The sequence below is a fragment of the Pleurodeles waltl genome, chromosome 8 (genome assembly GCF_031143425.1).
Source record: "Pleurodeles waltl isolate 20211129_DDA chromosome 8, aPleWal1.hap1.20221129, whole genome shotgun sequence".
Taxonomy (NCBI): domain Eukaryota; kingdom Metazoa; phylum Chordata; class Amphibia; order Caudata; family Salamandridae; genus Pleurodeles; species Pleurodeles waltl.
In genome coordinates, this window is record NC_090447.1 from 1,217,493,825 (window position 1) to 1,217,517,426 (window position 23,602).

Below are 23,602 nucleotides of genomic sequence, written 5' to 3' on the forward strand. Positions count from 1 at the left end.
TGTTTTCTTATGATATTGTGCATATGACACTAAGTGGTACTGTAGTAGCTTCACACGTCTCCTAGTTCAGCCTAAGCTGCTCTGCTAAGCTACCATTATCTATCAGCCTAAGCTGCTAGACACCCTATACACTAATAAGGGATAACTGGGCCTGGTGCAAGGTGCAAGTACCCCTTGGTACTCACTACAAGCCAGTCCAGCCTCCTACAGGTATTGACCTATATGTTGTGCACACTTGTAATGGTGCCCCCGCACTAACAAAGTCTGGGGAAATTGCCCTGAACAATGTGGGTCACCTTGGCTAGTGCCAGGGTGCCCTCACTCTTATTTACTTTGCACCTAACCTTCACTAAGTGAGGGTTAGACATACAGGTGACTTATAAGTAAGTGCAGTGTAAAATGGCTGTGAAATAACGTGGATGTTATTTCAGTCAGGCTGCAGTGGCAGTACTGTGTAAGAATTGTCTGAGCTCCCTATGGGTGGCAAAAGAAATGCTGCAGCCCATAGGGATCTCCTGGAACCCCAATACCCTGGGTACCTAGGTGCCATATACTACGGAATTATAAGGGTGTTCCAGTGTGCCAATCAGAATTGGTAAAAATGGTCACTAGCCTGCAGTGACAATTTTAAAGACAGAGAGAGCATAAGCACTGAGCTTCTGGTTAGCAGAGCCTCAGTGACACAGTTAGGCACTACACAGGGAACACATATAGGCCACAAACTATGAGCACTGGGGTCCTGGCTAGCAGGATCCCAGTGAGACAGGCAAAAACAAACTGACACACAAGTAAAAATGGGGGTAACATGCCAGGCAAGATGGTACTTTCCTACAAGTATCTTGGACACCCTTAGTGTTTTCTTACACTCCCATCAACCCTCTACACACTACACTAGCCTAGGGGGTCCAGGATTGGTTCGTATTCCACTTCCTTAGTATATGGTTTGTGTTGCCCCTAGTCCTATTGCATCATATTGTATTCTACAGTGTTTGTACTACTTTCTGACTGTTATACTTACCTGATTTGTTTGTGTGTATATTTGTGTAATTTTACTTACCTCCTAAGAGAGAATATCCTCTGAGATATTTTTGGCACATTGTCACTAAAATAAAGTACCTTTATTTTTAATAACTCTGCGTATTGTCTTTCTTATTATATAGTACCTATATGATATAAGTGGTATAGTAAGAGCTTTGCATGTCTCCTAGTTCAGCCTTGGCTGCTCTGCAGTAGCTACCTCTATCAGCCTACGCTGCTAGAACACTACTAATCTAAAAATAAGGGATAACCGGACCTGGCACAAGGTCTAAGTATCATTGGTACTCAGTATAAGCCAGGCCACCCCCCTACATTTCTAAGTTAAACCTGGCTGCTCTTTACCAACCTATGAGAGGATGAGCACAGGATCATTTAGATTGTGTTGTGACTTTCCCTGACTAGGACTGTGGTCCCTACTTGGACAGCAGTGGATACCTCTGCCAACTAAAGACCCAATTTCTAACAGTGCAAAAGATAAATGCTTTTTCTACAGAAATTAGGTCCTAAATATAACTACCCACTGGCATCTGCCAGTAGATAAATAAATAATAATAAATAGAAGGCCGTGATGAAGACCTTTTGTGGGTTGAGAGGTGTAGCTGAATAAATCACTGAAAGACGCTAAGACGTTGTGTGCGGTATTTCTTTTCGCATTATTATAACGCTTAAGGAACTGTTTGCAATTTAAAATGGGATCTGGTCCTGTTTTTCCAGCACCTGCCCAGATTGGTGAATGAGGCCATCAGGTTTGCGGAACTGTTATATATATATATATATATATATGTACATATATATATATATATATATGTATATCCCCGTCTTGAACAAAAACAATCCTGCCTGTAATGCATGCTCCTATACACCATGGTGCAAGGGTGCCTGCGTTGGCGCTCAGCAGCCTCAAGAACACCAGTGCAGAGAAAGAGCTGAAGAGTGTCTTAGTAGATATTGGCCCTCATTACAACCCTGGCGGTCGGTGTTAAAGCGGCGGTAATGCCGCCAACAGGCAGATGGTAAAAAAAATGGGATCACAACCACGGCGGAAACCACCAACACATACAGCCACTTTAACACTCCGACCGCCACGGCGGTAGCAACAAACACCACGGTGGTCACTGCCAACAGACAGGCGGAGGACAATGTACTGCCCACCGCATTACAACCCGCCTATCCGCCAGTTTTTCCGGGGCAGTACCAATGCCATCAAAAGCACAGCAGAAACAGGAATTGGAAGGGAAACCACTCACCTCTCAACACTCAACGAAGAACCAGGATGCCATGGAGCCCGAGTTACAGGTCCTGCCGATGCTGGTCTCCCGCCTTATCTACCAGGAATACGAAAGGCGGCGGCGACGACCACGGTGAGTGCTGCACCTAGCACATGGGGGGGGAGAGAGTGACACACACACACACAACATGCAACACCCCCACCCCCACCCTCACCCACAACACCATACACACAAACACATGCAGCAACATTACATTTACACCCCGTAAGGCCCCTAGAAATACGCAAGGACAAAAGGAATTGAGTTAAATCAGTGATATTTTACAAATAGCCAGATATATCTAACAATTTGTGAAACAGTATTTACAAAAATATACAATATGTACATAAAGCGGTACATCATCCATGAAAAATGTCAGTCGGCCACTGGGCCAAAAAGTCATGGGCCAAGCCCACACTTGACTCCTGCCTAAATACGGAGAGAACACTGCTGGGGCATCTGGTCGTAAACACACAGGCACCTCAGACCGATGGAGAAGGGGGGCCACCTCAGCTGGAAGTCTCTAAAGTGGGTGGGTGGCCCACTGCTTGGTCCCGGGTAGTTGAAAGCCACAGTCTCTAAAGTGGGTGGTTTGCCCACTGCTTGGTCCTGGAGAGTTCAAAGCCACAGTCTCCCAATTTGGTGACATCTTCCACTGGTACTGGAGGGGGCTTAGTGCCCAGTGTGCTTCATCCTGCCAAGGATTGAGTGAGTGGATGCCTTTCTCCACTGTTTCTGGAGGGGGCTTTGTGCCCAGTGTGCTTTATCCTGCCAAGTTTTGGGTGAGTGGATGCCTTTCTCCACTGGTTCTGGAGGGGACTTAGTGCCCAGTGTGCTTCATCCTGCCAAGGATTGGGTGAGTGGATGCCTTTCTCCACTGGTTCTGGAGGGGGCTTTATGCCCAGTCTGCTTCATCCTGCCAAGGAGGGGGTGAGTGGATGCCTTTTCACCACTGGTTCTGGGGGGGCTTAGTGCCCAGTGTGCTTCATCCTGCCAAGGATTGGGTGAGTGGATGCCTTTCACCACTGGCTCTGGAGGGGGCTTTGTGCCCAGTGAAGAAACACTTGGGGTGTGGCAGTTCAAATTCCCTCACCTGGGTGTCTGAGGCACGAGATTTGCAGGGAACAGGTTGCATGATAGTCCTTGGTGGCAGGGCTAGACTCCATCCTGCAGCGGCTAAGGCTGCAAACTGTTGATAGTGACGGTGCTGGTGGGGGTGCTGCCAGTGGTGGTGGGAGGTTCCAGCCCTTCTCCTGCAGCCACAGATGGCTGCCCACCTGGGCTGCTGCTGCTGGTAGTGGCCCTACTGGCAGCGGGCCGGGTGGCTGTGCTTGCGGCAGTGCTGGCGGCGGTGCATATGGCGGTGCTGGCCGTGGTGCAGGTGCTGGTGCTGCCAGTGGTGGAGGGAGGCTCCAGCCCTTCTCCTGCAGCCTCGGACGGCTGCCCACTGGGGCTGCTGCTGCTGATAGTCATGGTGTTAGCGGCGGTGCAGGTGGCGGTGCTTGCGGCGGGGCTTCTGGCGGTGCTGGCCGCTGTGCAGGTGGCAGGGCTGGCTGCTGTGCAGGTAGCCACCAGGCCTTCACCTGCGGCCTCCGATGGCTGCAGTGTCTTGCCTGGTGTTTTCTGCCCCTTCCTCACCTTGGCAGATGGTGGTGTGACCTTGGTTCTGGCAGCTGGAGTTTTTGAGGAGGCCTTGCTGGGTGGTTCGTGCTCCTTGCCCTTTCTGCATGCTGGCCCCTTCTTCACCTTGGCAGGTGGTGGAATGCTTTTGTCCTTTGCAGGGGTTGGTGGCACACTGCTTGGGCTGACGGGTGCCCCCTTTGAGCCTCTGTGAGTTGCAGGTACCACAGTGGATGGCAACTTGGTGGCTGAGGTGCTGGCCTGAGTCCTGGACACCCTGGCCCGAGGGGAAGGACGGGGGGTGAGGGGTAGGGAAGCGGTCAATGTTTGCCAGGACAGTCTCCTTAGAGACACTGGGGTGGGAAGAGGGAGAGGGTTTGGGAGTGGAGGAAGAGGGAGTGGTTGTAGGAGGTGTCTGTTTGCTGAGTTTGGGTGCAGGTGCATCGGCTGGATGCTGTTGTGAGGTGGATGGCTGTTGGGTGGGTGGGTGCTTGCGTTTGTGTACTTTGGGAGGAGGGGTCACAGACACACTGGGAGAGGACACAGGGGACGTGTGCATGGTTGTGGAGGTGGTGACTGCTCGTGAGGGGTGTGTTGTAATGGGCGGGCTGGTGATGGAGGTAGTGGATGAGGATGTAGTGCATGCAGGTGTGAGTGGAGATGCTACTGGGAGGGAGGTGGATGAAGAGGAGGAGGGGACACAGTGGAGGCAGTGGATGTTGGTGTGTTTGCATGGGTATGGTGCTTGTGTGAGTGCCTGTGAGATGAAGTGTGGTACTTATGTTTGCCTGAGCCACTTTTGTGTGGTGATTTGGGTGAATGCTGGTCTGAATGTGGGCTTGGGATAGGCTGAGGTTGAGGAGATTTGGACTGGGTAGAGGACGTTGGAGGGGGGAGGCTAGAGACAGGGACAAAGGGTGCTATCAGGGAGGAGGCCAGAGCCTGAAATGCTCTCTGTGGGGCGCCACACCAGAGTGAATGCCCTCCAGGTATGCATTTGTTTGTTGCAAATGCCTCGCATCACCCTGGATGACATTCAGTATGGTTGCCTGCCCAACAGTGAGGGATCTCAGGACGTCAATAGCCTCCTCACTGAGGGCAGCAGGGCTGACTGGGGCAGGGCCTGAGGTGCCTGGGGCAAAGGAGATGCCCACCCTCCTGGGTGAGCGGGCACAGGAAACATGCTGAGGGGCTGCTGGGAGGGCAGTGCTGGTAGGGGGGGTGGCGGCTGTACCTGTTGTTGGGGTGGGCACAGAGGTGTCTGCCACCTCTAGGGAGCTTCCATTGGAGGAGGAGTCGCTGTCTCCCCTCCTGTCCCTGGCATGGTACTCCCCTCGCCCTCTGTCCCACTGGTGCCCTCACCCTCGGTGGATTTGGCCTCCAGGACCATGTGGGATGCAGCTCCCACCGTCGCCGGTGCCTCTGCTCCTCCCCTAGATGATGCTAATGCACACAGGGACAGGGTGACAAAACAAAAAGAGGGGGAGGGACAGAGAATACACTTGGTTAATGCCAGCAACAACACCACAGTTGGCATACACAACACACAGGGAGCAGCCCTATGAACTAGGCCAGGCAGTACCAGTTACTAAGATAGTCACCAGCCCATAGGGTACAATGCCTAAAGCCATTAGCTGCACACCTCAAATCCACAGGACCCTGCTCAGTAGTAGATGCCCACTAACACTATTGGGGTATGAGTGAATCTGAGCCTGCCGAACAAGGGACCTACCCTGCCATCTTCCCCTTGGCCTAGGGGCACCCATAGCCCACATCCCCCACCCAGGTAACTGTTAACACGTGAAAAGTCTGGATTCAGAATCTGTACTCACCCCCTTGTGGATGCTGTGATGCCCTCAAGCGCCCATTCAACTCCGGATAGGCCACCGCCAGGATGCGGAACATCGGGGGTTATGGTGCGACGGGCACCTCTTCCTCGTTGGGAGGCCAGCCCCAGCTGGGTCTCTGCCGTCTTCTTTGCCTAGCAGCGCAGGTCCTCCCACCTTTTGTGGCAGTGGGTGCTCCACCTGTCAAAGACCCCCAGGGTCCGCACCTCCTTGGCGATGGCACGCCAAATGCCTTTATTTTGATGGTCGCTGATCTGCATGGAAAAGACAGCAGAAAAGGGAATTAGTCGACCGTCTGGACCGTTAGACTCATCCCTCCCATCCCCTGAAGCACATACATTGACCACCTTACATGCTGCCCTCTGGCCAGGACCCCTCTCCCCCCCAACATGTGGCTTACACACACAGCACTTCATAAATTCATGGCCCACGCATCATGCTCACAGTGTACTCACCTGTTTGTCTGGAGGACCGTAGAGTAACATGTACTGGGGAAGGACCCCAGCCACCAGTTTCTCCAACTCCTCCGCAGTGAAGGCAGGGGCCCTTTCCCCAGACAGATGACCCATTGTCGCTTTCAGACACAGGTCCCAGCAGCACTTGCACTGTAGGTCCTCTCCTGTTGAAGGTCAGGTAGCAAGTGAGTGAACAGAGAGAAAATGGCGGTGACGTCCGTGGTGGTGCGTACCGTCACCCCTGGTGTACATCGCCATTGGCTCCTGGAACCCATAGGGCCCAATGATAACCAATGCGAAGCTGGCTACTGCGACGGCGCACTGTGCCAGCAGAATTACCTGATTTCCACCTGTCCCTCCTCACAGGTCAGACAGCCACTATTTCAGGGGGGCACAGGCCATGGCACCTAAGTGCGTCACAGCAGACATTGGCACAGAAACTGATTGTCGTATTCACATACTGGTTCTGTAAAGAAAGAAAATCATCATTAGTTCAATGGATCTGTGAAAATGACCCTCTGCTCACCGTTTTCTTCCATAGGTTTCGACCGCTGAGAATGAATCTGAGATGGCAGAATCCTCTGGTGTACAGACCCCTGGTGGACCTTGCGACAATGGAGGACAGACACATTATCATCACCTACAGACTTGATCGGGCCACAATTGAAGAACTGTGTGTCCAATTGGAGCTAGATCTGATGTCAGCTACCCACCAGCCCACAGGTATCCCCCCTCTAGTGCAGGTCCTGTCAGTGCTCCATTTCCTGGCAAGTGGTTCCTTTCAGACAACAGTGGCCATGGCATCAAGGATGTCACAGCCTATGTTCTCCAACGTGTTGACCAGAGTGTTGTCTGCCCTGTTGAATCACATGCGGTGCTACATAGTATTCCCCCAGGTGGAGGATTTGGCCACAGTGAAGGCTGGCTTTTATGCCCTGGGACATATCCCCAACATCATTGGTGCCATTGATGGTACACATGTGGCATTTGTCCCCCCCAGAGAAATGAACAAGTGTTCAGGAACAGAAAAAGCTATCACTCTATTAATGTGAAGATGGTGTGTTTGGCAGACCAGTACATCTCCCATATGAATGCCAAATGCCCTGGCTCTGTGCATGACACCTTTATCTTGAGGAAGAGCAGCATCCCATATGTGATGGGCCAACTCCAGAGGCACCGGGTGTGGCTAATAAGTGAGCCCAAGGTCCACACACAGTATAAGTTGGTGTCTGGGTATGGGGCTGTCACTAAGGGTTAGTGTGTGTCTAACAGTTGCCCCTTGATATTTGCAGGTGACTCTGGTTACCCCAACATCTCATGGCTACTGACCCCAGTGAGGAATGCCAGGACAAGGGCAGAGGAACGTTACAATGAGGCACATGGGCGTACAAAGGACCTTCGGCCTCCTGAAGGCCAGGTTCCGGTGCCTCCATCTGGCTAGTGGATCCCTGTACTACTCACCCAAGAAGTTGTGCCATATCATTGTTACATGTTGCACAACCTGGCCTTGAGACGCCAGGTGCCTTTTCTGCAGGAGGATGAGCCAGGAGATGGGCGTGTGAAAGCGGTGGAGCCTGTGGACAGTGAGGAAGAGGAGGCAGAGGAAGAAGATGTTGACAACAGAAGCAAGATAATACAGCAGTACTTCTAGTGACACACACGTAAGACACTGTAAATTCACTTAATTTATCAGTTATCTGTTGGACATTGTATATGGCAGCCTGATTTCCCTATGTCTATGGCCACTTACTGTACCCTTTGTCATCTCTATTTTCAGATCTCTGTGGCCCACTCTGGTTCCTGCTATGTGTACTGCTGACCACCAAAGGTCATTTCTAAGTATATTTGACTGTGCATTTGACTTGCAATGCTTTGAATATGTTGAACTAATACATATTTGAATAATTTGACAGACTCCAGATTAGTATTTGTTCCAATGAGTTATTTATGTGCTCATAAGTAGAGGGGGATTTGCAATGAGCTAGGCTGATGGTGGAGGAAAGTCCAGGGTAGAGTCCAGTCTCTTGTTATCACAGGTGCATTGTCCAATGGGGCATAGGAAGGTGGGCAATGGCAGTTCAAGGTGGACAGGCTGACAGAGTGGTACAGAAGGGTGACACTCAGGAGAGTCTTATTTCCTGGCGGGGTCTTGGCAATGTTCTCTGGCTTCTACCTGGGTCGCAGGGACCATTTGCGGGGTGTTTCTCGTTCTGCAGGGGGTGGGGTGCTGGTGGCCTGTTGGTCCTGTGGCGGGGCCTCCTGTCCTTTAGCGCCAGCGGAGGTGGAAGGCTGTTCATCGGTTTGGCTAGTGTCAAGGGCCCGTTGGTGTGCTACTGCCTCCCTCATGGTGTTGGCCATGTCGCCTAGCACCCCTGCACTGGCGACCAGGATGGGTAGATGTGTTTGAGGTCCTCCCTGATCCCCAGGTACTGTCCCTCCTGCAGCCGCTGGGTCTCCTGCAACTTGGCCAGTATCTGGCCCATCGTCTCCTGGGAATGGTGGTATGCCCCCAGGATGTTGGCGAGTGCCTCGGGGAGAGTGGATTCCGTGGGCCTGTCCTCCCCCTGCCGCACAGCAGTCCTCCCAGCTTCCCTGTTGTCCTGTGCCTCTGTCCCCTGAACCGTGTGCCCACTGACTCCAGGTCCCTGATCGTCCTGAGTTTGTGGGTTTGCCTGGGATCCCTGTAGTGGTGGACACACTGCTGATTGACGTGTCCTGGGGACAGTAGTATAGGCCCGCTGGGTGGGTGCTGTGCCGGTGTTTCCTGAGGGCAGAGGTTCTGTGGTGGGTTGGGACTGTGGCAGGGGAACCTACTGTCCAGAGGTCCCGGATGGGCCAGGTTGGTCATTCTGATCCAGGCGTGCACAGCTGCTGTTGTCACTGTGGTCCTCTTCAGGGGGGGCTGGATCTAGCTGGCACCTCCTCTCCGGTGACATTGAGTAGGGGTCCTGTGGGGATGCAAATGCAGTGTTATTGTATCTGTGTGTTCCATCTTGTGCATGGGTGTGTTTCCCTGTATGATTGTGATTTTCCAGTCAGCCTGGCCTTGTGTGCATGGTGATTGTGTGGGCTAGGTGATTCTCTCCAATGGGCATGTTGAGGTGATAGGTGTCCATGCAGGTCTGTGATGGGGGTCCATGCATTGGTTGGGCATGCAGGGCTTGGTATTGGGATGGGTGGGTTATGATAGTGGGGTATATGTGAGGTGGTGGAGTGATGGGTGTGAAGGTAGGGGTAGAAGTTTGTGATGGCATGCAGGTAGGGGGTGGGGGATAATGTAGTGAAAATTTGACTTACCAGAGTCCAGTCCTCCTGCTACTCCTGCAAGGCCCTCAGGATGCATTATTGCCAAGACTTCCTCCTCCCATGTTGTTAGTTGTGGGGGAGAAGGTGGGGGTCCACCGCCAGTCCTCTGTACGCCTACCTGGTATCTTGCAACCACGGAACGCACCTTCCCCTGTAAGTCATTCTACGTCTTCCTGATGTCATCCCTTGTCCTTGGATGCTGTCCCACGGCGTTGACCCTGTCCACGATCCTCCGCCATAGCTCCATCTTCCTTGTAATGGACGTCTGCTGCACCTGTGATCTGAATAGCTGTGGTTCTATCCAGATGATTTCTTCCACCATGACCCTTAGCTCCTCCTCTGAAAACCTGGGGTTTCTTTGGGGTGCCATGGATGTGGGGTGAGTAATATGTGTGAGGATATGTGGGGTGATGTGTGGGGTGCTGTGTTGTGAGGTGTGTGGATGGTGTATGGGTGATGGTGTTCTGCGGCTCAGATTGAGTGGGTGCTCCTGGCTTGTGTCTCTCTCTGTTGGCAATCTTTTTTTTCGTTGAAAGGGTTGTGGGTAGGTGGGTGGGTGCTTTATAGTGGTGTGAGTATGTGGGTGTGGTGTATGTATGTATGTCAGGTGTGTGTAGTTTGAATTGTCCAATCTGGTGGTGTTTTGTAGATGTGTGTGTATTTTGAGTGCAGCAGTGTGTATCGCCAAAGGTTTACCATGGTTGAAAGACCGCCGTGGTAATTCATGTGTCGTGATACTGTGGGCGTATTTCTGTTGGAATGACAGTGTGGGTTTTGCTATCGCCAGTTTATCACTGACCTTTGGTGTGGCAGACTTGTGTGGGTGTCTGTATTGTGGTGGATTTCTCAGTGTGGGTCATATTACCCGTAGCGGAAAACCACTGCGGTCACAATATGTTGGCGGCCGTCAGCACGGCGGTAGGCAGTATTTACCGCCACGGTTGAAATGAGGGCCATTGGGCTTTTCAGCTCTCTCCCATTCATGCAATGCATCAACCTACTTTGTTGCAATGCGTTGCAGGAATTCTTAATACATCCAGAATCTTCAACTAGTGAGTAGTTATAATCTGTTCAGTGGTTGTTAAGAAATAATGGTTCAAATTTACACATGTACTGACAGTTGGACTTAAATTTAAAAATTCAATCACTGTGATTTTGTAGACGTAACATAAACAAGAATGTTGTGGCCACCATGATCTGCTTATGACCTCACAGATTGCACATCTCATAACGTTCAGTAACATCATTGATGAAATCACTGAAATCACTGATAACATCTCTAATCACATCATCAATGACAACACTGGACATGGGTAGGACACAAGGACTAATTAACTCAGAAAAATATTACTTGTGAATTTTTACCTTACTCCTTATCTGGTAGAGACTCTATCTAGACACAGATGCATTAATTAAGGATTATCCCTAGGTGTCAGACTGGATCTGGAAATATTTTTGTGAACAGAATCCCTGCATCAGTAGGTGACAACATTTGGCTCCCCATGCAGTCGTTGGAATTGTCTGCACCGGAAGAGATGTTTATGGTACCTATATGTGAGACATTCCGTGCCAGAAGTGCAGTGCCAAAAAGTACACAGACAACTTCTGCAGAAAACTAGGACCGTGAAAGGGGAAAACCCTGTCCCTAAAAATCCGGTTGCAGAGTGGGGAGGTTGGGTGGGTCGGTAAGGAATCTGCTGCTAGATAGAGTCTCTATCAGATAAACCGTTCCTGAAGGTAACTAGCCTGTTCATCTGATAGAGACTTCTAGCCGCAGTTTCCTTAACTTAGAATAGATATCAAGCAGTACCTCCCTGAAGGTGAGCCTGCGGACCAATTTCACATAGAGACGTCCGGCCGGACAGAACAGGCAAAGTGTCCACCCCTACAGATCTGACTATCCAGGTAATAGTGTGTAGTAAACATGTGCAATCCCATGTTGCCACCTGGCAGCTGTCCAAGATCAGAATTCTTTTAGCTAACCCAGGAGCTGCAGCTTTAGCTCTGGTGGAATGAGCATGCAAACCCTCAGCAGTTTGCTTTGTAGCCAACGTGCAGCAGATTTTGATAAAGAGTACAATCCACAGTGAGATGGTCCTCTTCTGTATGGCCCACCATTTCCTCTCTCTGTCACACCCCACAAAGATTGGTCATCTTCCCTGAACTCTCTTGTGCAATCAAGGTAGAGCAACAGTGCTCTTTTTCGGTCCAGATGGTGAAGTCAATCCTTTTCTTGGAGGGTTGAGGTTGAGCATAAATTGTAGTGATGGATTGGCCTATGTGAAATGGAGTGTCCAATTTTGAAAGAAAGGAAGCTCTTGCACGAAGCACCACTTTGTCTGGGTAGATATCAGATAAAGAGACTTGGAGGACAAGGCCTGATGCTCATGCTCATTGGCCCTCCAGGCAGATGTTATTGCCACCAGGAAGGCCATCTTGAGGGTAAGAAGCCTGAGTGGACAAATGCACAGAGGCTCCAAGGATTTTTTTTTTTTAATCTGTTTATTAGTCTTAATTAAAAGCGTCAGTACAATTCTCCATTAGTTCTGATATAAAGTTTACACACATACATAATCTTATATAGTGCAGTTCATATATTATTGTACTGCGAGATAACACATAACAATAAACTGTTAGACTACGTCACATTAATGTCCTTGGTGTGGTTTACCAGATGCGTGGGGTGGGTTGATCTCCTCATGTCTTGGGTAGGGAGGTGATGCACTATCTGCATCGACAGATCGGAGGAGGTTTAGTTTAACCTGGGCTGGGTGATACTCTGGAAGTGATACTGTCATGGTAGTGGGCATTTCCTCTGCAAGGGGGACATTACTTAACTAGTGGCGTGCGTCCACCGTGTGTGGGCCCTAAGTAGTGTGTGGTTAATGTAATATCTGGGCTATCCACATTGATGTTTGGGTAGATGCTTGGCAAGAAGGCATAACGGGTTCTATGTTGTGTGGTTTTCTTGGGACTCGTGGCGGATATGTATCGCTCTTAGCCTCAATGTCCACGACAAAGGTATCCCATATTTTAGCACCACCCTGGGTCAATCCCCTGTATTGCAGCTGGTGTAATGTCTGAGCCTGTGCATGTAAGCACTGTAGCAGACCGCGCAGCCAAGTGGTATATACCGGGGCATGTGGAGCTTTCCAGTGCATAGCTATCAAGTGTTTGAACACCACAAAGGCTAAGTCAATAAATTTATGGAGCTGTTTGTCACCTTTGCCACGTCTATGTATTCCCAGTAGGCAAGATTCTGGTTTTGATTTTAGGGTATGTCCGGTAATGTCAGCTATGATGTGGGTTATATGTTGCCAGGCCGTGTTCACAGGTGGGCAGCGCGACACCATATGATAAAAATCCACTGCTGAGGTTGCGCATCTGGGGCATTCTGGGTCTGAGTTTGGGTATATCCTTTTTATGGGGGCCGGGGATAAGTAGGAGTGGTGTATGTAATTAAACTGAGTGTAGCGCAGTCTAGTATTGCAAGAAACATTTTTGACCATTGACAATGCAGCAGACCAGGCACTCTGGGGCAGAGGGGAAGGGAGAGCCACGAGGCTCCAAGGATAGCGCATATAAGGAAAGTGAGGACGAGATTGAGGTCTGTAGGAGGCTGGCCTGGTTTGTAGTGGGTACCTAATGTACTTACAACTTACACCAGGTCCAGTTATCCCTTATTAGTGACATGTAGTCAGTGTCTAGAAGCCAGGCTCTCTAGGACTAGTGAGGATGATCAGCCAAGGCCTAACTAGGAGACATGCAAAGCTCATGCAATGCCACTGTAGTCACACAGTATTGACACACATGAAAGAAAATACTCACAAACATAAAGGTACTTTATTTTGGTGACACAATTGCCAAAAATACCATAGAGACTATACTCCCTTAGGAGGTAAGTAATACACAAATTATATACACTAGTATGCCAAAATAGCTGTAAAAACTGTTAGAAAACAGTGCAAATAGTGAAAATCATAATAGTTAGAAATGGGCCTGGGGGAACACAAACCATATACTAAGAAAGTGGAATGCGAATGTCGGTTTTCCACCTAGGCAGGTGTAGTGTGTAGAGGGGTGCTTGGATATTCAGGAAACATCAAAGGTAAGTAAAAAAACAAACATCGCAGAGCCCAGGAAAGCAGGAGTAAATCACAGTAACACAAGAACACGAGAAAGAAGATTATGCAAGAACCAGAAGAGACTGCAAGACACCAACAATGGATTCCTGGACCTGTGGAATAAGTGGACCAAGTCCAAAAAGCACTGAAGGATCCATGGAGAACAGGAGCCTTGCTAGCCCGGATAAAGGTGCAAAAGAAGATCCACCGGTGAAGAAGAACAGTCAGTCCTGAACCCAAAAAGTCAGATGCAGGTTCCTGGTTGGTGAAAATGATGTCACACACCGGATGGAGGATTGCAGTCTGGTTTGCGTCGTTGGATTCCGCCAACAAGCCTTGGCACATGCAAAGCTCGTGGTTAGTGGAAAATGGGTCTGCCTGGGACCAGGAGGGACCTGGTGGACTCTACCGTGGGGGGGAGTCAGATGGGGCTCTCAGCAACTCAGAGAGCCCTCAGAAGAGCATCCAGCACACAGGATAGGGACAAAGGAGGTGCAAAAGGAGACCCAAGAGGCACCACGACAAAAGGTCCCATGCTGCTGGAGAACCATGCAGGAAGCTGTGCGTCGCAGGAAGGAGTGCTGGGGGCTAGAGCTGCACGGTGCATGAAGAACTTTGTGGAAGGATGCCAACAAGCCTTGGCAACTGCAAAACATGCAGTGCACGGGGTACTGTCTTGCATGGGGATGCAAGCTCTTACCTCCAACAAAGTTGGACAGTTGGACATCAGGACCGTTGGGACCAGTTCAGTCCACCACCAGTGATGCAGGATCCATTCAGCTTGTCAGGAGAGGGGTCCCTCACTACCAGTCGTCATTGCAGAGAGGTACCTGAGGAAAGCAGGGGACTGAGTCCTTCACCCCAAGGGAGATTCCTTTGTTCTTCTGGTGCAGGCTGAAGACAGGCTGTCCTCTGACGATGCACAACTGGGAAACAGTTGCAGTTGCTGGCAGTAGCTGAAGATACATTGTTGCAGAAGTCGTCTTTGCTTCTTTGTTGCAGTTGTAGAGTTCCTGGAGGGTCCAGATGCAGTTTCTTTGGTAAGAAGGTGAAGTAAAGGATGCACAGGGTTCCTGCTGGAATATTACAATCTGTATCTGAAGAACCACCTAAGAGAGAGACCCTAAATAGCCCTGAAAGGGGGATTGGTCATCTAAACAGGTAAGCATCTATCAGGTGAGGACTCTGACATCACCTGCTGGCACTGGCCACTCAGATGCTCCCAGATGGCCCTGCCAAATTGGATTCCAAAATGGCAAAACCCAGAGACACTCTGGAGGAGCTCCGAGCGCCACCCCTGGAGTGTTGATGGACATAGGAGTGGTCACTCCCCTTTCATTTGCCCGTTTCGCACCAGAGAAGGGACTGGGGGTCCCTGAAGCGTTGTAGACTGGATTATGCAAGGAGGGTACCATCTGTGTCCTTCAAAACATTTCCAGAGGCTTGGGGAGGCTACCCTTCCCAAGCCTGTAACACCTATTTCCAAAGGAAGAGTGTGTTACACACCTCTCCTAAAGGAAAACCTTTGTTATGCCTTCCTGGGCTTGAGCTGCTTAAGCAGGAGGAGGGCAGAAATCATCCTGAGAGGTGGCAGTAGCTGGGGCTGCCTGGAAAACCTCAGAAGGCTGCAATGGCGATACTGGGTGTCCTCTAAGGGGCCCCTAGATGGCATGGAAATATAGAACCAATGCTTGCAAAAGCATTGGGGTATGATTCCAACATGTTTGATTCCAAACATGTCTATGTTCGGAGTTACCATTATGTAGCTGGACATAGGTAGTGACATATCTCCTGTACAAGCGTAAAATGGCGTCCCCGCACTCATGAAGTCCGGAAAAATGGTGCTAGAGGTCATTGTGGCACCTCTGCTAGTGTAGAGGTGCCCTCATACACAGGTACTCTGCACCTTGCCCTCAGGCCTGAAGGGTCTGCTATGGGGGTGACTTACAAGTGACCTGGTGCAGTGTTAATGGAAGTGAAAGGGTGCATGCACCTTTTCATGTAGACTGGTATGGCAGTCCTGCAGAAGCATTTGCATGGGCTCCCTATGGGTGACAAAAGAAATGCTGCAGCCCATACGTATCCCCTGGAACCCCAATGCCCTGGATACCTAGGGACCATATACCAGGGATTTATAAGGGGGCACCAGTATGCCAAGTTTGGGTGAAATACTGGGTTACCAGTATGCAATGACAACATTTAGAGGAGAGAGAGCATAATCACTGGGATCCTGGTTAGAAGGTTCCCAGTGAACACAGTCAAACACATTAACATCATGCAGAAAATGGGGGTAACCATGACAAAAAGAGGGTACTTTCTTACACCCCCCCCTCCAAACGAGGGACAATATGGCTAACCTTTCCCAGATGAGTCTTTATTATCTAAGTGGAAATATCTGAAGAGTCCATCTGCATTAGAGTGGTTACTCCCGGTCTATGTCCCACTGTAAAGTCCATCCCTTGTAGGGAAATGGACTACCTCAACAATTTAGGGTTTTCTCTTTTTCATTTGCTTTAGCCATAAGACAGGTTTGTGGCCTGTCTGAACTATGAAATGAGTCCCAAAGAGGTATGGTCTCAACTTCCTCAAGGCCCAGACCCCAGCAAAGGCATTGCTCTCTATGGCTGACCAACGCTTTTCTCAAGGGGTCAACCTTCTGCTGATAAAAGCTACAGATTGATCCTGGCCCTCTGTATTCAGTTGTGATAAAACTGCCCGACCCCTACCTCTGAAGCATCAGTCTGAACTATGCACTTCTTCGAGTAGGTTGGGGGTTTTTAAGAGGTGCAGTGCACATAGCCTGCTTTAGCTCCTCGAAAGCTTTCTGACAGCTAGCTGTCCATAATACATTTTTAGACATCTTCTTTGAGATGATGTCATTATGAGGGGCAACAGTTCTTAATGAACCTCCTATAATACCCAGTGAGACCAAGAAAGGCTCTGACCAGGGTCTGTGTTGTAGGGGGAGCCCAGTCTAAAATAGGGTCTTCCCCTGCAGTGGTTCAATCTGTTCCCCACCTACCAGGTTTCCCAGATAAACCACCTTCCCCTGACCTATCTGGCCCTTTGAGACATTGATAGTGAGGCCTGCTTTCTGCTGGCCCTCCAAAACTTTCCATAGGTGGACCAGGTGGTCATCCTAGGTGGAGCTGAAGACAGCAATATAATCTAGATATGCTGTACCAAAAGCTTCCAGACCTTGGAAGACTGTGTTCAACAACCTCTGAAAAGTGTCAGGTGCATTCTTCCAACCAAAGGGCATAACAGTAAACTGATAATGCCCTCCAATGGCAGAGAAAGCTGTCTTAGGTTCAGCATCTTCTGATAGTTTGATCTGCCAGTACCCTGTAGTCACATCATAAGTGCTCAGATACTTGGCAGAGGCCAGTGTATCTATCAGCTCATCTGCCCAGGGTATAGGGTGAGCATCAGTCTTTGTGACTGTGTTGAGCCCTTTGTAACCTACACAGAACCTCATCTCCTTTTTCCCATTTTGAGAGTGAGGTTTGGGTACAAGCACCACTGTGCTGGCCCAGAGGCTATTAGGGTGCTCAATCATTCCTAAGACAAGCATTTTCTGAACCTCATATTTAATGCAAAATCTGACATGGTCAGGCTGCCTATACATCTTACTTTTGACAGGTAAACTGTCTCCACTATCAATGGTGTGCTCACACCATGTAGTCTGACCAGGTGTCAGAGAAAAGAGTTCAGAAAAGTTACCCAAGAGGTTCCTGCAGTCCTCCTCCTGAGACTCAGTAAGGTGATCTGAAAGGATAACTCCTTCTACTGAGCCATCAGCTGCAGTGTTGGAGAAGAGATCAGGGAGAGGGCCACTCTCATCTTCCTGTCCTTGATCAGTGGATATGAGCAGGGTTAAGTCAGCCCTGTCATAGTAGGGCTTTAGGTGGTTCACATGAAGTACTCTAAGAGGACTTCTAGGAGTACCTAGGTCAACTAAATAAGTGACCTCACCCTTCTTTTCCACTATGATGTGTAGTCCACTCCATTTGTCGTGGAGTGCTCTGGGTGCCACAGGCTCCAGTACCCACACCTTCTGTCCTGGATGGTATACTGTCAGGAAAGCCTTCTGGTCATGCCATTGTTTCTGTAACTCTTGGCTTGCCTGAAGGTTTTTAGTGACCTTGTTTGTGTACTCAGCCATTCTAGATCTTAGGCCAAGTACATAATCCATTATATCTTGTTTAAGGGGCTTCAAGGGTTGCTCCCATCCCTCTTTCACAAAAGCTAATGACCCCTAACAGGGTGACCAAAGAGGAGTTCAAAGGGGCTGTACCCCACTTTTTGTCTGGGGCACCTCCTTGTAGGCAAAAAGGAGGCATGGTAACAGGACATCCCATTTCCTTCTGAGTTTTTCAGAGATTCCCATAATCATGCCTTTAACCCCTTCTGTGCCGCGGACGTAACGGTTACGTCCTACGGCATAGTGCTCCTGTGCCGAGGACGTAACCATTATGTCCTCGGCACGGATCCCGGAGGGAGCGCTAGCGCTCCCTCCGTGGGGTTTCCCCCCACACCCCCAAGGCGGGGATGGAAGGGGAAGACCTTCCCCTTCCACCCCTACCCACCCGTAATGATGTCAGCGCGCAATCGCGCGCTGACCTCATTACCCCGTGCCGGTCGCACTGGAAGCCATTTGCTTCCAGTGCGATTCACAGAGAAACATGTGAGTTTCTCCTCCGCCGGGTGGGGTGTCTCTTTGAGCATTCCTGCTGCCCGATCGCATTGCGAACGGGCAGCAGGAATGCTCACTAGACGCCAAGGATTTCTTTTTTTTTGTTGATGTGTGTTTGTAAACTTTTCAATCGGGGAGCGGCCCCTTGGTCAAGGGTCGCTCCCTTTTGGAGGCATCTTGTATTGTGGCCATTTCTGCCCCCCTTGGGGGCAGATCGGCCTATTATTTTTAGGCCTATCTGCCCCCAAGGGGGGCAGAATCCACTAGAAGCCAGGGATTTTTTTGTTTTACTATTTCTAAAATGTTTGTATTTGGGAGCGGCAAGGGTCGCCCCCCTTTGGGGGCACGTGCACCAAGGCCATTTCTGCCCCCCTTGGGGATAGATCGGCCTATTATTTTAAGGCTCATCTGCCCCTATGGGGGCAGAAACCACTAGAACGCCAGGGTTTTTTAAAAATATGTTTATTCATGGGGGGGCGTCCCCTTGGGCAAGGGGCACCCCCCCCCAAGGGGGGGCATTGTACTTTTGCCCATTTCTGTCCCCCTTGGGGGCAGATGGGCCTATTTCTTTTAGGCCCATCTGCCCTAAGGGGGGCAAAAGCCACGTAGGCACCAGGGATAGTGTGTGTGTTTTTTTTTTTGTTTGGAGTGGGCCCTTGGGGACACACTACTAAAGGTATTTTCTGCCCTCCTTGGGACAGATAGGCCTATTTTTTAGTAGGCCCATCTGCCACTATGGCAGAATCCACTTAGGCACCAATTTCTAAATGCTTGATGGTGGGATGTTTGTCAACTGACGAAGTATTTGCATTTGGGTTAATTTTTTTCCTCCTTTTTGTTCTAGTTCAAAGCTTTTGCTTTCTTTGCTGTGGCTCCTTGCGGTTTTGGCGGTGGTTGACCTGCGGTTTGCATAGTTGCATGTTTTAGGTAAGTAAAAACAATTTACTCCAAAGGAGTATTGTTGCCATGCATGAATAACATGTTTGTGGGTGGTGTACTAAATGCAGGTTTGTGTGAAATTGTCCTTAGATTTGTGCACAATGATATTTGTTTTGTCTTATTTCTAATTTGCTTTTCTTTCTTTCTTTTTAGTGGGATATCATTGGTGATTGCTGTGTCTGTGCAGAGTAGTTGCTGGTGATTCAAGCTTTTTCAGGCAAGTGAGCATTATAGTTTTTGAGTTTATAACTCTTACTAATAAAGCTATACTTTATTACTTATCCTACACAGTGCTGGTTGTTGGTGGTGCATTTGTCCAGTTAATTTTAGTAGGAAAGATCATGGCTAGTCCCAGGATGACCGCTCAGCAGGTGGTTGGTATGCTTTTTGAGTCATTGTCTGATCATGATTATGAGACGGACTCTGCATCTGAGGCAGAGGAGGAAGTGAGGGATTCTGGCAGTGAAGTTTCTGCCGGAGAGGAGTCTTCTGATGAGGAAGCCACACTCAGTGCAGATGAAAGGCCTGTTTCAGAGGAGGACACTGATGTGCCATTAGTGCAGCAACCTGGGGCTGAAAGGTTTCCCGTTAGAAGACCTGAACTCTGGGTTGCCCTAAACATGGAGCGGCCAGAGTTTCCTGCCTTCACTGGTCTCCCGGGGTGTAGAGTCAATACTGAGAACTTTTTGCCTGTCAATTTCTTTGAGTTATTTGTGGATGATGTGTTTTTGGAAGAGATTGTTGAGCAGACTAATTTGTATGCAGAGCAGTATTTGAGGGACAACGCTGCTAGACTTAGGCCGCACTCTAGAGCTGCCCAGTGGATTCCCACAAATTTGGAGGAGATAAAAAGGTTTTTAAGTTTGACTCTTTTGATGGGGTTGATAAGGAAGCCGTCACTGGCTTCTTATTGGTCTACTAGTCCCTTGATGGCAACAGCTATATTTCTTGCAACAATGAGTCGTAATCGGTATTTGCTTCTTCTTAGGATGCTACATTTTATTGACAATGCATTAGCCTTGCTACAAGATCACCCTGATTCTGACCGTCTTTTTAAGATTAGGCCTGTCCTTGATCATTTTGTAGATTTTCAGCGGTCTATGTTTCAGTCAAAGAAATAGCTGTGGATGAGTCTTTGGTCCTCTTCAAGGGTCGTTTGGTTTTTAGGCAGTACATTCCTAGCAAGAGGGCACGATGTGGAATTAAATTGTATATGCTGTCTGAAAGTAGTACAGGATTTGTGTATAATTTCCGTGTCTACACTGGTAGGGATTCCAGTATTGACCCCTCTGGTTGTCCTCCCACTTTTGGAGTTACTGAGAAAATTGTGTGGGAACTTGGTAGACGACTGTTCAACATAGGTCACCATTTGTATGTAGACCACTTTTACACTGGAGTGCAGTTATTCAAGGAATTGTTTAGAGTGGACACTGTTGCTTGTGGCACAATTCGTTGTAACCGGAAAGGCTATCCAAGGGAGCTTGTCTGTAAACAACTTGAGAGGGGACAGTGCAGTGCCTTGCGGAATGATGAGCTGCTAGCTTTTAAGTTTTCAGACAGGAGGGATGTCTACATGCTAAGTACCATCCATGATGAGAGTACTTCCCCCATGACTGTTTGGGGCCAGGTTGCTGAAGTGCGCAAACCTGTGTGCATTTTAGATTATAATAAGCACATGGGAGGAGTAGATAGAGTCGATCAGAGGTTGGAACCTTATACTGCTATTCATAAGTCTCACGTTTGGTGTAAGAAGTTAGCAATTCACCTCTTCCACTTAGCAACTTTTAATGCTTTTATTGTGTTTAAGGATAGGTCTCCAGAGGCAAAGATGACATTTGTGAAATTTCAGGAGTCAGTGATAGAGAGCCTTATTGTGGTGGAACAGGCCAGAGTTCCTAGAGAAGCAGTGGTGGAGGATGTGGCTAGATTGAAAGATCGCCACTTTGCTGAGCAGATTCCTCCCACACCCAAAAAATACTTTCCAGCTAAGAAATGTAGAGTGTGCTTTCGAAGAGGTATGTGGAGGGAGACTTTCATTTGTATTTTCATGTGTTCAGTTTCATGGTTAGCATTTCTGTCATGTACTTAGTTAGAGCTTTTGTGTTTGTAGTTTTGTAATGATTTCTAATTAGTTAGGGGTTTCTTTGTTTAAAAAAAAAGGGATGCCATTGTGTGTGGAGTGGGGCTTGGCTGAGGGTGTACATAGTGTACATATTGACGTGCTGTTGGCTACTGCAACACACTGCCAGCCAAACACCAGTCCACACACTGCCATCAGCTGGTGTGATTGTTGTATCAGGCATGTGGGCGTATGTAAGTGATGGGCCCTTGAGTGGCGCTGTCTGTCGATGTGAGTGTTGTAATGTGCTGGGCCTGTGGCTGGCCGTGTGAATGGTCTTGTGCGTGTCATGTATGAAAGGTGTGTGAATGGACTCTAAAGCGGTTGGTGCCTTGTCGCGGCTTTACAGCTCACGAGCTGTGAGTCATTGGTTCAGTTTTTTGCCTTTCAGTTATTAGCAGTGCATTTCATTTTTGTGAAATCTCTTGTTAATAAAATTTGATCCACTGAACCATCACTCACCCTCGTGCCAAATCCAACCAGGATGTGTGGTAAAAATGACAAAACCTGCTCCGCTGTAATCAGGCGTCGCAGCACACCTGTGACACGCTAGGTGCCTCAGGTGGGACCCCGATGATGAAGCATGCCACCAACTTAGTTGGTGGGTGAGGGGTCTTTTTCACATAACCTAAGTGTGTTTCTTTTCACAATTTTAGTGTTTGGCACATCACAGACGTATGTGGACACATCAAAATTATATATTACAAAACTACCTGTGTTTGGGGGGAGGAGGCACCTATGTTTTTGGTCCTGGGTGTGGCCTTCATCTAGGGAAACCTACCAAACCCAGACATTTTTTAAAACTAGACACCCCAAGGAGTCCAGGGAGGTGTGGCTTGCATGGATCCCCCAACATTTTCTTACCCAGACTTAAAAAAGCATATTTTTCTCACTTTCATTTGTACGATCACCGCTCCAGCACAAAATTCCTACTCCCCAGCGTTCCCCTCAGTCTCCCAAGTAAAATGGCACCTCACTTGTGTGGGTCCCCAAAGCAGAGTCAGCCTAAAGATGTATAAAAGAAGAATCAACTTGCTGTGCTATCCCCTCCATCTCTACAAGTTTTGGGCCTTATTCTGTTGCAGGCACCTGGCCCACCCACACAAGTGAGGTATCATTTTTACCGGGAGACTTGGGGGAATGCTAGGTGGAAGGAAGTTTGCGGCTCCTCTCTGATTCCAGAAACTTCTGTCATCAAAATGTGAGGAAAATGTGTCTTTTTAGCCAAATTTTGAGGTTTGCAAAGGATTCTGGGTAACAGAACCTGGTCAGAGCCCCACAAGTCACCCCATCTTGGATTCCCCTAGGTCTCTCGTTTTCAAAAATGCACAGGTTTGGTAGGTTTCCCTAGGTGCCGGCTGAGCTAGAGGCCAAAATCTACAGGTAGGCACTTTGCAAAAAACACCTGTTTTCTGTGAAAAAATGGGATGTGTCCACGTTGTGTTTTGGGGCATTTCCTGTCGTGGGCGCTAGGCCTACCCACACAAGTGAGGTACCATTTTTATTGAGAGACTTGGGGGAACATAGAATAGCAAAACATTGCTATTGCCCCTTGTCTTTCTCTACATTTTTTCCCTCCAAATATAAGAGAGAGTGTAAAAAAGATGTCTATTTGAGAAATGCCCTGTAATTCACATGCTAGTATGGGCACCCCGGAATTCAGAGATGTGCAAATAACCACTGCTCCTCAATACCTTATCTTGTGCCCATTTTGGAAATACAAAGCTTTTCTTGATAGCTATTTTTTACTCTTTATATTTCACCAAATGAATTGCTGTATACCCGGTATAGAATGAAAACCCACTGCAGGGTGCACCTCATTTATTGGCTCTGGGTACCTAGAGTTCTTGATGAACCTACAAGTCCTATATATCCCCGCAACCAGAAGAGTCTAGCAGATGTAACGGTATATTGCTTTAAACAATGTGACATTGCAGGAAAAAGTTACAGAGTAAAACGTAGAGGAAAATTGAAGTTTTTTTCACCTCAATTTCAATATTTTTTTTTTCAGTTGTTATTTTCTGTAGGAAACCCTTAAACTATCTACACAAATTACCCCTTGCTGAATTCAGATTTTAGTCTACTTTTCAGAAATGTTTCGGTTTCTGGGATCCAGCATTGGTTTCATGCCCATTTCTGTCACTGACTGGAAGGAGGCTGAAAGCACAAAAAATCGTAAAAATGGGGTAT